At 36.2% G+C, this 17,760-nt stretch overlaps 1 protein-coding gene across 7 annotated transcripts in view; it reads right to left on the reverse strand.

The window, feature by feature from the left end:
* ACAP2 (ArfGAP with coiled-coil, ankyrin repeat and PH domains 2) overlaps positions 1-17,760 on the reverse strand; it is a 153,101-nt gene that overhangs the window by 60,371 nt on the left and 74,970 nt on the right. The gene's annotated exons all lie outside the window — the stretch shown is intronic.

The raw sequence follows: 17,760 nt of genomic DNA on the forward strand, positions 1-17,760 counted from the left end.
CCAGAGAGAAAAAATTATTTTCTGTACTATGTTAAACTATTAAACCCAAATTAAGCAGAAGAAAGGAAATAATAAAGGTAAGACTGGAAGTCAGCTACATAGAAAACAGAAACTCAACAGCCAAAACTCAATGAAAGCAAAAGCTAGTTCTTTCAGAAGATCTATAAAGTTGATAAATCTCCCATCAAAGTGATCAAGAAAAAATTTTAAAACACAAATTTCAAATGTCAAGAAGGAGAAAGATGACATTACCACAGATTCTACAGCTATTAAGAAAGGATAATCAGGAGAATTGGGGAACAATTTTAGGCCTATAAATTCAATAGAGATGGGTTAATTCTTTGAAAGACAAAACTACCAAAGTTCACTCAATAAGAAATCAATAACTTAAACAGAAACAAAGAAATAGAATCTATAGTTAAAAACCTCCCATAGCCTATAAAGTTACAGCTGTATTTACATAAAACCTAGCAGTCCCATTCCTAGGTATTTGCCCAAGAAAAAAGAAAACTTAGAGTTACACCAAAACCTGTATGCAAATGTTTATAGCAGTGCAATTCCTAAGTGCCTCAAACTAGAAACAATCTAAATGTCCTTGAAGAAGTAAGCTATGGTACATCACACAACAGAATACTACTCAGCAATAAAAAGGAGCAACTATTAATACATAGAACAACATAGATGAATTTCAATGGATTTTGCTAAGTAAAATAAGTCATATTCAAAAGGCTACAAGCTATATGATTTGATTTACAGGACACTCAGGAAAAGATATAACTATAGGGATGGAGAACAAATCAGTAATTACTAGTGGTAAGGGGTAGGAGGAAGGGTACTACAAAGGCATAACATAAGGCTATTTTTAGGGTTATTGGAACAGTCATGCATATAGATTGTGGTATGGAGATCCAACTGTATGCATGTGTCAAAATTCATAAAGCTAACTATATTAGTTAGTATCCTTCCAGAACTAGAACGAATGATCCTATTGTATGGAACCACAAAAGACCCCAAAGAGCCAAAGTAATCTTGCAAAACAAAAACAAAAACAAACAAAAAACAGAAAACTGGAGGCATCATACTATACTACAAAGCTATAGTACTCAAAACAGTATGGTACTAGCATGGAAACAGACACCTAGATCATGGAACAGAATAAAGAGCCCAGAAATAACTTCACACTTATATAGTCAATTAATCTACGACAAAGGAGGCAAGAACATACAATGGGGAAAATACAGTCTCTTTAATACATGATTGGGAAAACTGGACAGCTACATGCAAAAGAATGAAACTGGACCACTTTCTTGCACCATACACAAAAATAAACTCAAAACAGATTAAAGACTTAAATGTGAGACCTGAAACCTTATGTATCCTAAAAGAATACATAGGCAGTAAATTCTTGGACATTGGCCTTAGTATTTTTCCTAATCTATCTCCCCAGGCAAGGGAAACAAAAGTAAAATAAACAATTGGGACTACATCAAACTCAAAAGGTTTTGCACGGTGAAAGAAACCATCAATAAAATAAAAAGGCAATATACTGAATGGGAGAAGATACTTGCAAATGATATATTTGATAAAGGGTTAATACCCCAAATATATAAAGAACTCATACACCAAACAATCTGATTTAAAAATTGGCAGAGGACTTGGGTAGACTTTTTTCCAAAGAAAAGATACAAATGGCCAAGAGACACATGAAAAGATGCTCAACATCATTTATCATCAGGGAAATGCAAATCAAAACCACAATGAGATATCACCTCACACAACTCAGAATGGCTAGTATCAAAAAGACAAAAAAGAGTAAGTGTTAGTGAGGATGTGGAGACAAGAGAATCCTCAATATCCCTCATGACCACATATGTAAAAATTCTTAATATGTAATAATGATATACAATAACAACATATAAAAAGAACAATATACGATGACAATTGGGATTTATTCTGGGAATGCAAGATGGATTTAACATTAAAAAGTCAATGAATATAATTTACCATGATAACAAACTAAAACAGAAAAACTGTATGAGCATCTCAATAGAGACCAAAAAGCATTTGACAAAATTCAACACCCATTCCTGATAAAAACTCTCAGGAATCCAGGAATAAAAGGGAACTTCCTCAAACTAATAAAGAGCACATACAAAAAATGTACAGCTAACATATTCGGTGGTGAAAGGCTTCTTAATGGCAACACTCAAGAACGAGGCAAGAATATCTGCTCTCATCACTTCTATTCAACATTCTACTAGAGATCCTAGCAAGGCAATCAAGCAAGAAAAATGAAAAAAGGGGGACATATTAGAACGGAAGAATACAAAGCTATCTTTATCTACAGATGATATGATTGAGATAATACTATGGAATTTACAGAAAAGTCTACCAGAACTAACAAGCATATTTAGCAAGGCCACAGGAACAAAGTCAATATACAAAAATCAGTGATATTTCTATATACCAGCAACAACTTAGCAAGTGAACTTTAAGAAGGCCTGGGTGGGTGGCTCAGTCGGTTAAGTGTCCAACTTTGGCTCAGGTCATGATCTTGTGGTTTGAGCTCGAGCCCCACGCTGGGCTCCCTGCTGTCAGCACGGAGCCCGCTTCAGATCCTCTGTCCCCCTCTCTCTGCCTCTCCCCTGCATACACTCTTTCAAAAATAAACACGACAAAAAAATATATCATTTACAGTAGCATCAAAAAATAGGAAATGCTGGGGTACCCAGGTGGCCCAGTCAGTTAAGCATCGGACTCTTGATCTCAGCTCAGGTCATGATCTCATGGTTTGTGGGTTCAAGCCCCACATCAGGCTCTGTGCTCTCCCTCTCTCTCTGCCTCTACCCCACTCATGCTCACTCTCTCTCTCTCTCAAAATAAACAAATTAAAAAAAAATTTAATAGGAAATGCTTAGGGATACATACGTAAGACTTGTACAGTGAAGACTACAAAACATTACCAAGAGAAATTAAAGAAAACTTAAGTAAATAGAGAGATATACTGTGTTCATGGATTCAAAGACTGATTATTAGTAAGATGTCCATTCTCACCAAATGGATCTATACATTCAATACAATCCCACTCCAAATCCCAGTAAGGCTTTCTGTAGAAGTTAAAAATTTGATTCTAAAATTTATATGAAAATGTAAAAGACCTAGAATAGCCAATTTTGAAAAAAAGGAAGAAAGCTGGAATACCTATACTACTTGATTTCAAGACTTACTATGAAAGCTACAGTAATTAAGGCTATTGTGGTATTAGAATAAAGACAGGCAAAAAGATCAATGAAATAAGACAGAGCCCAAAACTGACCCACACATTTTTTTAGACAAAAAGTACCAACGGTGCAGTACCAACTGGTGGTATAGTGGTGAACACAGCTGCCTTCAAAAAGGTGCCAATAGGGAAAAACCATTTTGAGCAAATGGTGTTACAACAAACAACTGAAGAGCCATAGCCTGAAAAAAAAAAAGGAACTTTGACCCTTACCATGCAAACATATAGAAAAAGTAACGCAGAATGGATTACAAATCTAAACATAAACTAGGCAAACATTTCTTGGTAGAATACAAAAGGAAAACATAAAATAAAAAAGTCAATAAACTGATTTAATCAAAATTAAAAGCTATAGCTTTTCAGAAGATACTCATAAAAATGGAAAAGACAAGCCAAAGCCTCAGAGAAAGTATCTGCAAAACATTTATCTGGCAAAAGACATTTCTGGAATACAGAAAGAACTCGTATAACTAAGTAATAATAAGATAAGCAATCCAAAAAAGTTTACTGGGCAAAAGAGCTGACATTTCACCAAAGAAGATACATTGACAGAAAAACACACAAAAACACACTGAGCATCATTAACTATTAAGAAAATACAAATTAGGGGCACCTGGGTGGATCAGTCAGCTGGGCCTCCAACTCTTGATTCTGGCTCAAGTCATGATTTCACAGCTTGTTAGATCAAGCCCCACATTGTGCTCTGTGCTAAGAGCACAGAGCCTGCTTGGGATTCTCTCTCTGCCCTTCCCTTGCTTGCACGCACTCTCTCAAAATAAATAAACTTTAAAAAAAACTCCCTATCTTGGAATTGGATCTCTCTCAAAATAAATAAACTTAAAAAAAAAAAAAAACAGAAAATGCAAATTAAAACAATGATGAATTTAAAAAGAGTGGCCATACCAAGTGTTGTTGATCATGTGAAGCATCTAGAACTCTTGTACATGGCTGCTGTAAAATGATACAGTCAACTTTGGAAAATAATTTCTAAATTTTGGGAGGTTTTCTTTAATTTCTTTGAAGAAGTTAAATATTTTTAGAAATTTAAAGGTCATGGGTACTCTGTACTGTAACTATTCTGTAAGTCTAAGAGTATCTGAAAATAAAGATTTTTAAAAATTTTTAGAAATTTAATATATGAATATTAACATTATTATTATTATTATAAACAGTAAGTTCTTTTTTCTTTCCTTAATTTTCTTTGCAATATTTTATAGTCTTCACTATACACACAGTTTTGTAAAAAGTTAAATATAATCCTACCTTATGTATGAACTAGCCACTCCTGGCTATTCACACAAGAGAAATAAATGCATATACGTATATAAACTTTTACAAATATTTTTGTAAGCAACTTTATCTGTAATAGCCAAAGCCCAGAAACAACTCAAATGTTCATTGTGGTGGCTTTAAAATATGTCCACAAATTCTTTGACACTCCTCCCTTCAAAAATGGAGCCTGATCACCTTGAGAGCAGGCTGGTCATAGCGACTTACTTCTAACAAATGGTAATATGGAGGACGTGACAATGTATGCCTTCTAAGACTAAGTCATGAAAAGCAATGTAGCTTTTCTTTGCCCTTGCTCTTGTGCTCTTGGATCCCCTGTTTGGGGAGTAACCAGATTCCATGTACTAAGGACACTCAAGCAGCCGAGGGACAAGGCTCCCTGGCGAGGAACTGAGGCCTGGATCCAACAGCCACACACACTTCCTATCTCGGAATTGGATCCTCCAGCCCCAGTAAAGCTTTCAACTGACTGTGGCCCAGCCAATATCTTAATAGCAATCTCATACAAGACTCTGAGCCAGAGCCACCCAGCTAAGTCTAAAGTCTAAAAACACCTGGCCCAGAAACCAGATAATGTTTATTGTTTTAAGCCACTATATTTTGGGGTAATCCACTCTATGGTAATACATAACTAATACATCCATCAACAGGTGAATGGATAAACAAATTATGGTATATCCATACAATGCAATACTATTAAGCAATAAAAAAGGAATGAATTATTGTTTTTCTTTTTTTAATATTTATTTTTTGGGGGGAGAGCATAAGTAGGGGAGGGGCAGAGAGAGGGACAGAGGATTCAAAGTGGACTCCACGCTGACAGGCTGACAGCAGAGAGCCAAAGTGGGGCTCAAACTCACAAACTGCGAGATCATGACCTGAGCCGAAGTCAGATGCTCAACCGACTGGGCCACCCAGATGCCCCTGGAAAGAATTATTGTTAAACACAACACAATTGAGTCTCAAAATAATTACACTGATTCAATTTACATGTAAGTATAGAAAATCGAAACTAACCAATAATGACAGAAAGCAGATCGGTGAATGTCTAGAAATAAGAAGGCAGCAAATAGAATTACAAAGTAGCAAAGGAAAACTTTTGGGGTGTAACTGTTATGTTCATTAAATTAATTGACAGTTTTATTCAGGTTTACATACGTCAACGCTCACCAAATTGTATGCTTTGATATGCTGTTTATACCAATTATCCCTCAGTAACGTTTAAAAATAAGTATATTCCAGAGAGAAGAACACAATGTTTTCCTGTGTAGTGTTTCATTGTTTTAAAACTATACAAACATTACGTAGTATCTACATCCTCCAAGATAAAACATTACCTAAACTAAATTTTATATATGTTTGACTAGAATAGGAAGTACTTTAGGAAATTGCCAATAATCGAGGCTACCCATTTTCAACACTTCGATTACAGTGAAAATTATATTGTTAATGCAAAAGCAACTGAGTAAAAAGTTGTCTCCTACTTGCCAATCTCAAGCCATCCAGCCACAGAACAGCTCGCTAACACTTTTCTGTGGTGAACCGCTGCACAGAACTGCCTCATTTAGTCTCATTTCCTAAGTCACTAATCTATACTCTGCTTGAGAGAGAATTCACATCATTTCTTTTCATATGCTGCAAGTAAAAAGCTATAGAAGACTTGAAAGAAACAGGGACTAAAGTAAAAGTAGCCTTGTCAGGACCAATCTCAAGTAGCACTGGTACCTAGAAGCCAGGTACCAAATGAAGTCTGCAAGACTCTTTCCTTAAGTTTGATTTGATTTCCCCATTTTCCTTGTGTTGCGTTCTACTATCTTCACTAGTTGAGGATTCTGATCCAGATCTTATCCAAAGTGTCCAGTGACCACCCAAAAACTTTACCTAGGTTTTAGACCAAAAAATCTGTTTTACCCTTGGAATTAAGTATATCTCAGGTCTTCTGTTTCTACACCAGAAAACGTGGAATGGTATAATAAAACCACAATGACAGACTCGGGGGTGGGGGTGGGGGTGGGGGGGAGGTACCAACACAAAAGCTAAGGTTCAGTTCCATTTCTAAAATTAGCAGCATTATTCCTACCAACATATACATAATAATCAACAATATGTCATTTGACCTATGCATGTGCTAATTACAAAAGGATCTGACTTAAGTGCACAGATAATGGTTGTTTTAAACCAATGGCTTACACTCAGGTTATCCCCCATTCATGTCTGGACACAGTTAAAGCAACACTATCTCAGCTGTTTTCAGAAAACGATGAAAACTGAGATGCAGTTTACGTATGGCAAACAGTACTCTACAAAGTTTAGTACAAGATAGGCTACACATCCACAGTTGGCACTGAAGATTTTCCAGTTCTTACCATTTAGGCCCCATTGGCCCAAAGCAGAAATTTTGTAGTTTAAAGTCTTTGTCGCCCATTTAAATATTATTCAGCTACCACAGCATTCTCTTCTATGATTCCTTCCATAGGACATAATCATCCCTCTCCGTTCCAAAATCTATAGAAGAGTACAGGGCTATGGTTGTGAACTCCCTGAATCTTTTATTTAGTTAAGCTCATTAGGCCTGTAATAAATAGGTCAATAACAAATCAAGAGGACTCTTCTTTGCTATCATCAGGAACAGAGCCCAATATGCAAATTATTGTTTATTATGTGTTCCTCTTTTTCTATATTCTTTGCCTGTCCTAGCCTATCCATTTCTCTAAATTCTTCTTTCTCCCTTTCTTGAGTCCTCTACAGCAGTGGTTCTTCACTAGCTTTAGTGTGAAAATCACCTGCAAAGCTAACAGAAACTACCAAGGTCCAAGCTTGTTAAAGAAAGATAAAATCCTTCTGTATTTTTATTACATTTGCTAGGTGATTCCATTACTTAGAGATTGAGACAGGCTGCTCTAACCTAGGGGTTCTTACATTGGTTGCACATTAGAATAACCTGGGGAACTTTTAAATACCCTGATGCTGAGATAATTAGAAACACTGGTGAGACTCAGGAATCAGCACATTTTAAGCTCCCCAGGTGTAAACCAAAATTATTCGTATCACCTGGGTGCTTGTTAGAAAAGCATTTCCAAAACCAGGCCAGACTTACAGAATCAGAGTCTGCGTTTACTAAGAATTCCAAGTAGCTTATTTGGAAGAAGCAATACACTGCTTCTCAAACTGGGCTGAACTCTGGAATGACCTGGGGACCTTTAAAAATTACTGATGCCTACTCCCAAAGACTCTGATTTTAACTAGTCTGGGTGACAGCCTTGGTTCATCCACTACCACTCCACTGCTAAGAATTCAAGGCAGCTAAAATCACTAAATCACTTTCACTAAAGCAGAAAGAGGCCTCTCTTCAGTGGGTGTCACGACACATACAGTCCTGGGAACTGGGCAAAAATAAAGTAGTCCTTTAGTGCACAGGTCAGCACATTTTTCTGTAAAGGACTAGACAGTATTTTAGGTTTGTGGGCCATGTGGTCCCTGTCACAACTACTCTGTTGTTGTAGTGCAAAAGCAGCCATAGACAATACAGAAACAAATGAATATGTGTTCCAATGAAACTTTATATGCAAAGCAGGGGAGGGATGGGTTAGATTTGTCCTTCAAGCCAAAGTCTGCCAACCCCTGCTCTAGAACAGTGGTTCTCAAACTTTAGAGTACCTTAGAACTGCCTAGAAGGCTTTGTTCAAACACAGATTGTTGGCTCCTGGCCTCAGAGTTGCTGATTCAGTAGATCTGGGTAAACTCTGAGAAGCTGAAGTTCTAACAAGTCCCGGGGTGATGCTGATACTATTGGTCCATGGGCCACAATTTGAGAACCGCTGGGTTATTTTTTTTTTTAATGTTTATTTATTTTTGAGAGAAAAAGAAAGAGAGCGAGTGCAGGCTCACGTGCACATGAGTGGGGGAGGGACAGAGAGAGGGAGACAGAGAATCCCAAGCAGGCTCCCTGCTATCAACGCAGAGCCCAATGCAGGGTTCAATATCACAAACCACGAGATCATGAGCTGAGCTGAAATCAAGAGTCAGATGCTTAACCAACTGAGCCACCCAGGAGCCCCAAGAATCACTGATTTAAAGTAGTGGTTCTCAAACTTCACTACATGTCAGAATCACCTAGAGAAATTTTTAAAATTCTGATGCTATACTCCAGATGACATAAATCAAAATCTCTTTCTACTGTAAAGGCTCCTAACACTTATGGCACACATTATTGGTGTGTTGAAAGATACAGTAGATGGTTTATATAGAGGGCAACCAATAATTCCTCTCATCACTCCATGTGCATGGTACTCTCCCACCAAGAGGTAGAGTTTATTACCCTTTACCTTAAATCTGGCATAGCCCTGTATCTTGCTTTGATCAAAAGAATGTAGCAAAAGTGATCCTATGTGACTTCCAGGCCAAGCCCATAAGAAGTCTTACACCTACTGATTTCACTCACTTGAAAGCCAGCTATCACATTAAGAAGACTGACTACCTGGGGCACCTGTGTGGCTCAGTCAGTTGAGCGACAGACTCTTGATTTCAGCTCAGGTCATGATCCCAGGGTTGTGGCATTGATTGAGGCCCACATCAGGGTAAATGCCGAGTGAGGAGCCTTGGGATTCTCCCTCCCTCCCTCTCTCTCTCTCTCTCTCTCTCTCTCCCCCTCTCCCTTTCTCTCTCTCCCTCCCTCCCTCCCACCCCCATCTGCCCATCTCTCCTAGTCATGCTCTCTCTTCTAAAATAAAAAAAAATTTTAAGTCTGACTACCCTCCTGTAGAGAGACCACATTATAAGAGTGAAGTCCTAGAGAATGACCGACTCCAAAAGCAGGAGAAACCTGGCCAACTTCACCCATTCTAGCCACCCCAGCTGAGGCACCAGACAAATTGGATCCTCCAGCCATATACAAGCCACTCAGCCAACACCAACTGGAGTAGAGACTAGCTGGCCTCCCCAAACCCTGCCCAAACACATGATAGTTGTTGTTTTAAGTCACTAAATTTTGGGGTGGTGGTTAAACAGAGATAAATAAGATGTCAACAGTCATACAGAAGATATTAGTGTCATGTTTATGTAAGTTTTTACAGTGATTTAACAACTGCTGGGGTGCCTGTGTGGATCAGTAGGTTAAGCATCCAAATCTTCTGACTCTTGATTTCGGCCCAGGTCATAATCTTGTGGTTTGTGGTTTCAAACCCCAAGTCCGGCTCTGAGCTGACAGTGCAGAGCTTGCCTGGGATTCTCTCTCTCTCTGCTCTGCTCACTCTCTCTCTTTCTCTCTCTCTCAAAATAAATAAATACACTTAAAACATGTTAATTAAAAAAGAAATTAACTGCTAAAATGAATCTTTTTTGCTAAAATTATATTTTAATACTATTTGTCTGACTTGCTCTATAAAGTATTTAAATGCAGTAATTATTGCTTTGACAAAACTATATAATGTTCCCCCTGGCATTACCATTTGAATCACCCAAAACTACTGCAGTCACAATTTGCTTGTCATCACTTCTTCGCTTAGTACCCGTTGTCAAATATTTCATCTTTCTTTGGCTCTTTCACAAATTTTTGCTATTAATTTGTTCTTACTTTTCACATTTCTTCTACTAATAAGATACATATGGTTGTTTTGTTAGCATCATCATTTCTTAAGAGGTGTTCCTACTAGAATGCAACTGGAGGCACCTGGGTGGCTCAGTCAGTTAAGCGTCCAACTTCAGCTCAGGTCATGATCTCACGGTTCATGAGTTCAAGACCTGCGTCGGGCTCTATGCTGACAGCTCAGAGCCTGGAGCCTGCTTCGAATTCTGTGTCTCCCTCTTTCACTGCCCCTCCCCTGTTCACACTCTGTCCTCCCTCTCTCTCTCTCAAAAATAAACATTAGAAAAAAAAAAAGAACGCAATTGATTCTTTTTTGATTCTTACACTTTTCAGCAGTTATTTATTATTGGCTTTTGAGGTTAATTAGCCAAATTCTGATTCTTGATGAAATTTTGCTGTTTTATCTTTAATTATTAAAAAATTTATTTCTGGGAATGCAAGCTGGTGCAGCCACTCTGGAAAACAGTATGGAGGTTCCTCAAAAAACTAAAAATAGAACTACCCAACAACCAGCAATTGCACTACTAGGCATTTATCCACAGGATACAGGTGTGCTGTTTCAAAGGGACACATGCACCTCAGTGTTTACAGCAGCACTATCAACAATAGCCAAAGAATGGAAAGAGCCCAAAAATGTCCATCGATGGATGAATGGATAAAGAAGATGTGGTATATATATACAATGGAGTATTACTCAGCAATCATAAAGAATGAAATCTTGCCAGTTCCAACTATGTAGATGGAACTGAAGGCTATTATGCTAAGTGAAATGAGTCAGAGAAAGACAAATATCATATGACTTCACTCATATGAGGACTTTAAGAGAAAAAACAGATGAACATAAGGGAAGGGAAACAATAATAATATAAAAACAGGGAGGGGGACAAAACATAAGAGACTCATAAATATGGAGAACAGAGGGTTACTGAAAGGAGGGTGGGCTAAATGGGTAAGGGGCACTAAGGAATCTACTCCTGAAATCATTGTTGCACTATATGCTAACTAATTTGGATGTAAATTAAAAAATTAAATTAAATTAAAAAATATTTTGGTGTATCTTCCATAAAATAAACGTATTTGACTCAAAGGACTATCCTTAAAAAAATAAAATAAGAAACAAAAAAACATTTATTTCTGAAGATGAAATTAAATGTACATAATCTATTGTGATAAGCACTGGGTGTTCCATGTAAGTGATGAACCACTACATTTTACTCCTGAAACTAATATTACATTATATGTTAACTAACTGGAATTTAAATAAAAACTCGAGGGCCCCTGGGTGGCTCAGCTGTGAAGCATCTGACTTCAGCTCAGGTCATGATCTCATGATTCATGAGTTAGAGTCCTACATCAGGTGAGCCCAAGCCCCACTTTGGGTGAGCCCATCTCTCTCGCTCTCTCGCTCTCTCGCTCACTTTCATCCTCTTTCTCTCTCTCTCTCAAAAACAAATAAAAACTTGAAACCAATATAAATAAATAAATGCACATAATCATTTAAATGGGACTGTAGGCATTTGCTGATTTCAAAAAACATTTTGAAAATTTTATTTTGTGATCATACATAAGAGTAACATTTATTGAATTAACTACAACGAATTAGTATTTCCTATTTATGAAACGTTTCATTTTATTATCTTTCAATATTTATTTTAAAACATTTTAAGTATGCAGAAAATTATACACACATCAATTTCTGAACCTTAAGACATATGTTTCATTTTCATACTTAAATACATTTGCTTTCTACTGATTGTTGTTTCCCCACCATAATGGACAAATTTTTCATTAAATACTGCCAGAAAATCATTACATTCAGAATACAATCACAGTGGTCCAAATTCTCTTCTTTGACCTATCTTTTTGTATCAAAGTTATTAAATGAAGCTATAAATAACTATGAAGTTATTAAATGAAGCAAATCATACAGGACTTCAACATGAAATGTCAATTTCATACAGAAAAAGATCTGTACTCTAAACTTCTGCAAACACAAAATAAGAAAAAAAGTTCTCGGGGCTCCTGGGTGGCTCAGTCAGGTTAAGCGTCCAACTTTGGCTCAGGTCATGATTTCACAGTTTGTGGGTTTGGGCCCTGCATCAGGCTCTCTGATGACAGCTTGGAGCCTGAAGCCTGCTTTGGATTCTGTGTCTCCCTCTCTGACCCTCATCTACTAGTGCTCTCTCTCTCAAAAATGAAAAACATTAAAAAAAATTTTTTTAACTAAATTCAGGAAGTTTAGGAGGAATAAATCTCAACTTATGGATTTAATACTAGCTATTGACTTCAAGATATGGCTAAAGTAACATTCTGCTATCTGATTAATTTATTTCAAGCAATGCTTAATATTTCTGACCATTCACATACACTGACAAACTGTGTGGATTTGCTGTATTGGAATGGAGAGGCTGAGAATGAGTCACTAGGGAGTCAGTGCTATAATCTAGATCCACAGAGACAATTATTAGAAGTGAATTAAAGAAAGATAAAAGTAGGAAGTCCAACTTCTGTGTATACCTGCAGAAAAGGTTTATCATTATTTTATTCAAAATCTATTCAGTTTATCTCAGAAAATTTAAGAATTACTTTTGTCAATGAAAGAAAAAAAGGATAAAAAATGAATGACTGCTCCTTTAAAGTACAACTTAAAGAGACAGAATTATCTGAATTCTAATTACACGGGATAAAGAAGCTCCTGCCAATCAGGAGGAAAGAGTAATAACCAAGCTCCTGTCAATCAGGAGGAAAGGGCAATAAATACTCACCTGCTTTTCACTAATATGACTACTTATGCAGACAACGTTCTTATCAATGACAATGACCAAGAATTTGAAAAGATCAACAATTTTAAAAACTTGACGAGGAATTGCTTGAAATCATTTCATGATAAGACCTATTTTGAGAAAAAGTTATGTTCATGGAAACTAGCTCAAGTTTCTCATTAAAATACTTTTTAGATATTTAGAAGTATTGTACTCATTCAATATGTAATATCTCCCCCAATAGTATGTTTTATTTTAACATAATTCTATTAAAAAGAAATGATTTATTTATTAAATACTTATTATTTTAACATAATTCCATTTTAAACTTTTAAAAATTTTCCACCAACACCAAGATAGGACATGACATTTTCATGAAACCATCCACTGAGAGAATGAGTGGACAGCTGTAATATGGAAAATCAAACTCAGAAAAAAATAAAACAAAAAGGGTTACGCATTTTATAGAATTTATGCAGCAATTCAACCTTAAAGCTTCATTCAGCAAAAATAATAATCAAATAAAAATTCCAACTTCCTTACACCAAGAGCAAATTAGAATCCAAAAGAGTCATCAGTGAAGTTACAGAAATCTCTATGTTCCAGAAAAGTCAGTGTTCATGCCAACTCCAGTATGTAATAGAATGCAGCATGCCTGACCATTCCATTTAAAAATTTTAAAAATCAGCACGCCTGACCTGCTCTGAAAAAGCCATGAGTTGGTGCCTTATAAAAACATATGGGTTAGAGAACAACCCTAGGAAATTCTCATTCTATAAGGAATAAGGGACAATAATATCCATTCTTACAGAAGAAATAAATCACAAAAGAATCCAAATAATTTTTAAATGACCAGATAAACTAATCCCAATCTATGTTTAATCTTGGCTAAAAACCCAAATGGCTCTATTATTTTAAACCTTTATTTAAACCCATTTATTAAGTTATTCATAAATGACATCTGCAGAATATCCAGCTTTTTACTGTGACACAAACAGATACACCAAAATCTAAGTATTACAAAATCTGCTACAGAATTTAACCAGATTGCCGCGTTTATTACATTTTAGAAAGCAGTTTGTCTTGTCCTATAAAGCCTCCTTTGCCCTGTAATGCTATGTAATTAAAATTTCATTGTAGAAAATGCTACTAAAATAAAGCATTTTATGTAACTAGGCTTTTCCCACATTTTAACAAATGGCTCTGAGATCATATTGAAATCTTATAATAAATAATGCTGTGTAATCATAGAATGTTTATAACTAAAAGTCATTTAGTAAAACCCATTCATTTTACAAAAGAGGAGCACAAAGCTTAGTAAAATTAAACGACCTCCCCAGGAAAAGAATTATGCAAGTACTAGGGATGTAACAGTAAACAAGAGATCTGTCATCCCTGGTCATATTTTAGCTAAAGCAAAGTATGCAGTATTATGATGAAGGAAGAATCTTTGCCTCAAATATAAGAATTCTGATTCAAGTACACACGAGTCACTCCTACTGGGAAAAATTTAAAGTATTTGTTAACAAGAAACAAAAAGGCCAGGTAAAGCACACAACATAGCAACTATAAAAGGAAAGGAAATTAAAAGGTAGTAAAGCAAGGTCTTACAATTCCATACTTCTATCTATTAGGAAAATTTCTGAGATGCTAAAAAAAATATGGGATAAAATTAGAAAGGCACTGGACATCCCGATATAGTATAAAACAAAGAGTTCTCTATAGATACATGTATAGTATATATATCAACACACACAAGCTCACCAACCTACAGCCTTAAGTCCTCTATGCAGACAGGCAGGCAAAGAGTAATCTCCTATCGGTTTGCAAAGCATCTTTTTAAAGCAACATAAATTTTAGTAAAAATAGAGATCCTGAAGTTTTCAAGTGCCAGAAACAATAAAAGAAAAATGTTTAAAACATTAAATACTTTTAATTATCTATTTGGTATGTGCTGTCACTGATTTAACAAATTTTTTTCATTTAATGACTATAAAAAAAACACTTAAGAATTTTCTTAAGTTCATAACCTTGGTCTCCTTAACTCTGCAAAAGTACTTTCTACCAGGAATCTTCTAGGTGGTAGTAGCAGAAATGAATATAACACAGTGCCTGCAGTCATGGAAATTAGACAACAAATTAAGTACATACATACATTTAAGAATCAGATGATATATGTGTATATTGTGTGTGCGTGTGCCTGTGTGTATGTAAAAGTCAGAGTAAGGTAACCTAAGTGATGACAGGGTGGTCAAGGAAGGCTTATCTGAGAGGTAGTGACCTAAATAAAGTGAGGGAGACGTGTAGAAAGAGAAAGAATACTTTAAGGAAAATAGCCACACATGGATATGAACAAAGAACATTCTGCACAGAATAGATAGCAAGTGCAAGGGCCCTAAGATGAGAATTACTTTGATATGTTAAAGAACAACAAAGAGTCCATGTGGCTACAGCCAGGCAGAAAACAGAGATGAGATCAGGGAGTTATCAGCAGAAGTCTGGTCATAGGGCTGGGGTATGCCATGTTTGGGTTTTATCCTGAGTGTGACGGGAAGCTACAATAGTGGAATGCTGTAAATTAATTTATATTTTTAAGTTCTTTCTGGCTCCTGTATACAGAACTCATTGTAGAAGGGCAAGAAGAGAAGCAGAAACACAAGTTGGAAGGCTATGATATAATCCTAAACAAGAGGTGGTAGCATTGTAGACTTGGAGGTGGCAGAGAAACTACTGTTAGTTGGATTTGGGGTGTAATTTTGCTAATATGTTGGATATGGAGAATATGGAAAAAAGAAAAGTCATATAAAAAGCCTTAAGGATAAAACTCATTAAGCTGCACAATAATTTGCCTGCCAAAAATATTTTGAAATTATAAGCTTTACGGCTGATGTGTTGGTTAATTGTTGGCTTTCACCACCCCATCACCCTTTCATGGGCTCCTCCTCTGTATTGCCAGATGCTAGAAATCTGCAAAGTATATTTCCTAGGCCTCCTTGCAAACAGAGAGGTTAGGTTCTGCCAATGTAAGCCAATGACAGCAGGACATAGAGGAAGCCACGGTTTTTTCTGCTTCTGTTCTGACATAGCCATCAGTGAGCATCTGTGAGCCACACCAACTTTGAGCAGCCATCTATGACCAATCTGGGCAGTTTCAGTGGGACTACAGGCTCCTTGTCTCTGCAGCAACCACAGGAAGGCAAGCTCCTGGCTTCCTGGCCAAGTTACATTGGCTGTATTCTCAACAGTGCAATACTTAGGAGCTCTGGGGAACAGTTTCCCATTTCCTCCAGCCCCAGGGGCAATAGCTACTTCCCATATTTACTAATCTCTAGATGGCACCACCTTAACTCTTTTTATTCCTCCAGCCCTTCCAACACTTTTGTAACCAATTCACTGTATTAAAATCTTTCTGTCAGAAATATCCTAAGTGGCTTGTTTTCCTGAACGTATGCCAACTGATATAGTAAAGAAAGAAGCGTCACTCTCCAGAGTCTACTTTCACATATTGTTGTTCCTCGCAACACTCTTACATATAGGCATAGCAAATTCTATTATTCCCTTCACATAAAGCAACAAACTGAAAACTGAAAGTGATTATTAAAATACTTTGAAGATTTGCTGACAAGAAATCTACCAATACACATTTAAACAATTTATTTGTCAAGTGTTTATCTTAACCATAAATTTTCACATTTAAAGTTATAACAAAGAGCCAAGGTATTCTTATGTAAAGTAATAATGCAAGACTTACTGATTTAAAGAAAATATCAGAAATAAGACTATTACAAAAGATAATATATTATGGAGAAAACATTTAACTTTTTATGTTAATTTCAATCAATAGCTTTTATCCCCCCCAAAATTAGTTCTTACTATATTACATTTTTTAAGAAGTTTAAATCCAAATGATCACTTGATTTAAAAACAAATCAAACATACTATATACTGGCATCTAAATCCTCTAGAAGGTAGAAAGAGAATAAGAAGACATTAAGAAAACAAATTGGTGCAAAATATTAGAGATAAAACCATAAAATGCTAAGAAGAGGGGTGCCAGGCTGGCTCAGTCAATTGAGCATGCAACTCTTCAACTTGGGGTTATAAGTTTGAGCCCCATGGTGTGTGTAGAGATTACTTTTTAAAAAACTAAAAAAACCTCTTAGAAGAAAACAAAGGGATAAATCTTCATGATCTGGGATTTGGCGATGGATTTTTGGATATGACCCCAAAAGCAGGAGCAACAAAAAAAATAAACTGAATTTCATCAAAATTAACTTTTGTGCATCAGAGGATATTATCAAGAAACTGAAAAGACAACGTATACAAAATGGGAGAAAATATTTACATATTTATCTGATAAGAATTAATATCCAAAATATACAAAGAATTCAATTTTTAAAATTCCAATTTAAAAACAGGCAAAGGACTCAAATGGCCACAATGGTAAAAATGGCAGAAAATACACAATGGCCAATAAACACATGAAAACATGCTCAACTGTATTAAGCATCGGAGAAGTGCAGATCAAAACCACAGTGAGACACTACTTCACACCTACTAGGACAGCTATGATCAAAAAAATGGAAAATAATAAACGTTGACAAGGATGTGAAAAACCAGAACACTCACACATTGCTGCTGGAAGTGTAAAATGGCGCAGGCTCTGTGAAAAACAGTTCAGTGTTTCCTTAAGAAGGAAGTAGTATAGAAGTATCGTATGCACCAGTAATTCCACACCTGGATCTATACTCAAAAGAACTGAAACCCAGAAATGAAGCAATACTTGTACATGCTAATTTCAGAACAGCTAAAATTTGAAGTACAATTAAATATCACCAGATAAC

Source organism: Puma concolor, chromosome C2, assembly GCF_028749965.1.
Source record: "Puma concolor isolate L17-30 chromosome C2, mPumCon1.1.hap2, whole genome shotgun sequence".
Taxonomy (NCBI): domain Eukaryota; kingdom Metazoa; phylum Chordata; class Mammalia; order Carnivora; family Felidae; genus Puma; species Puma concolor.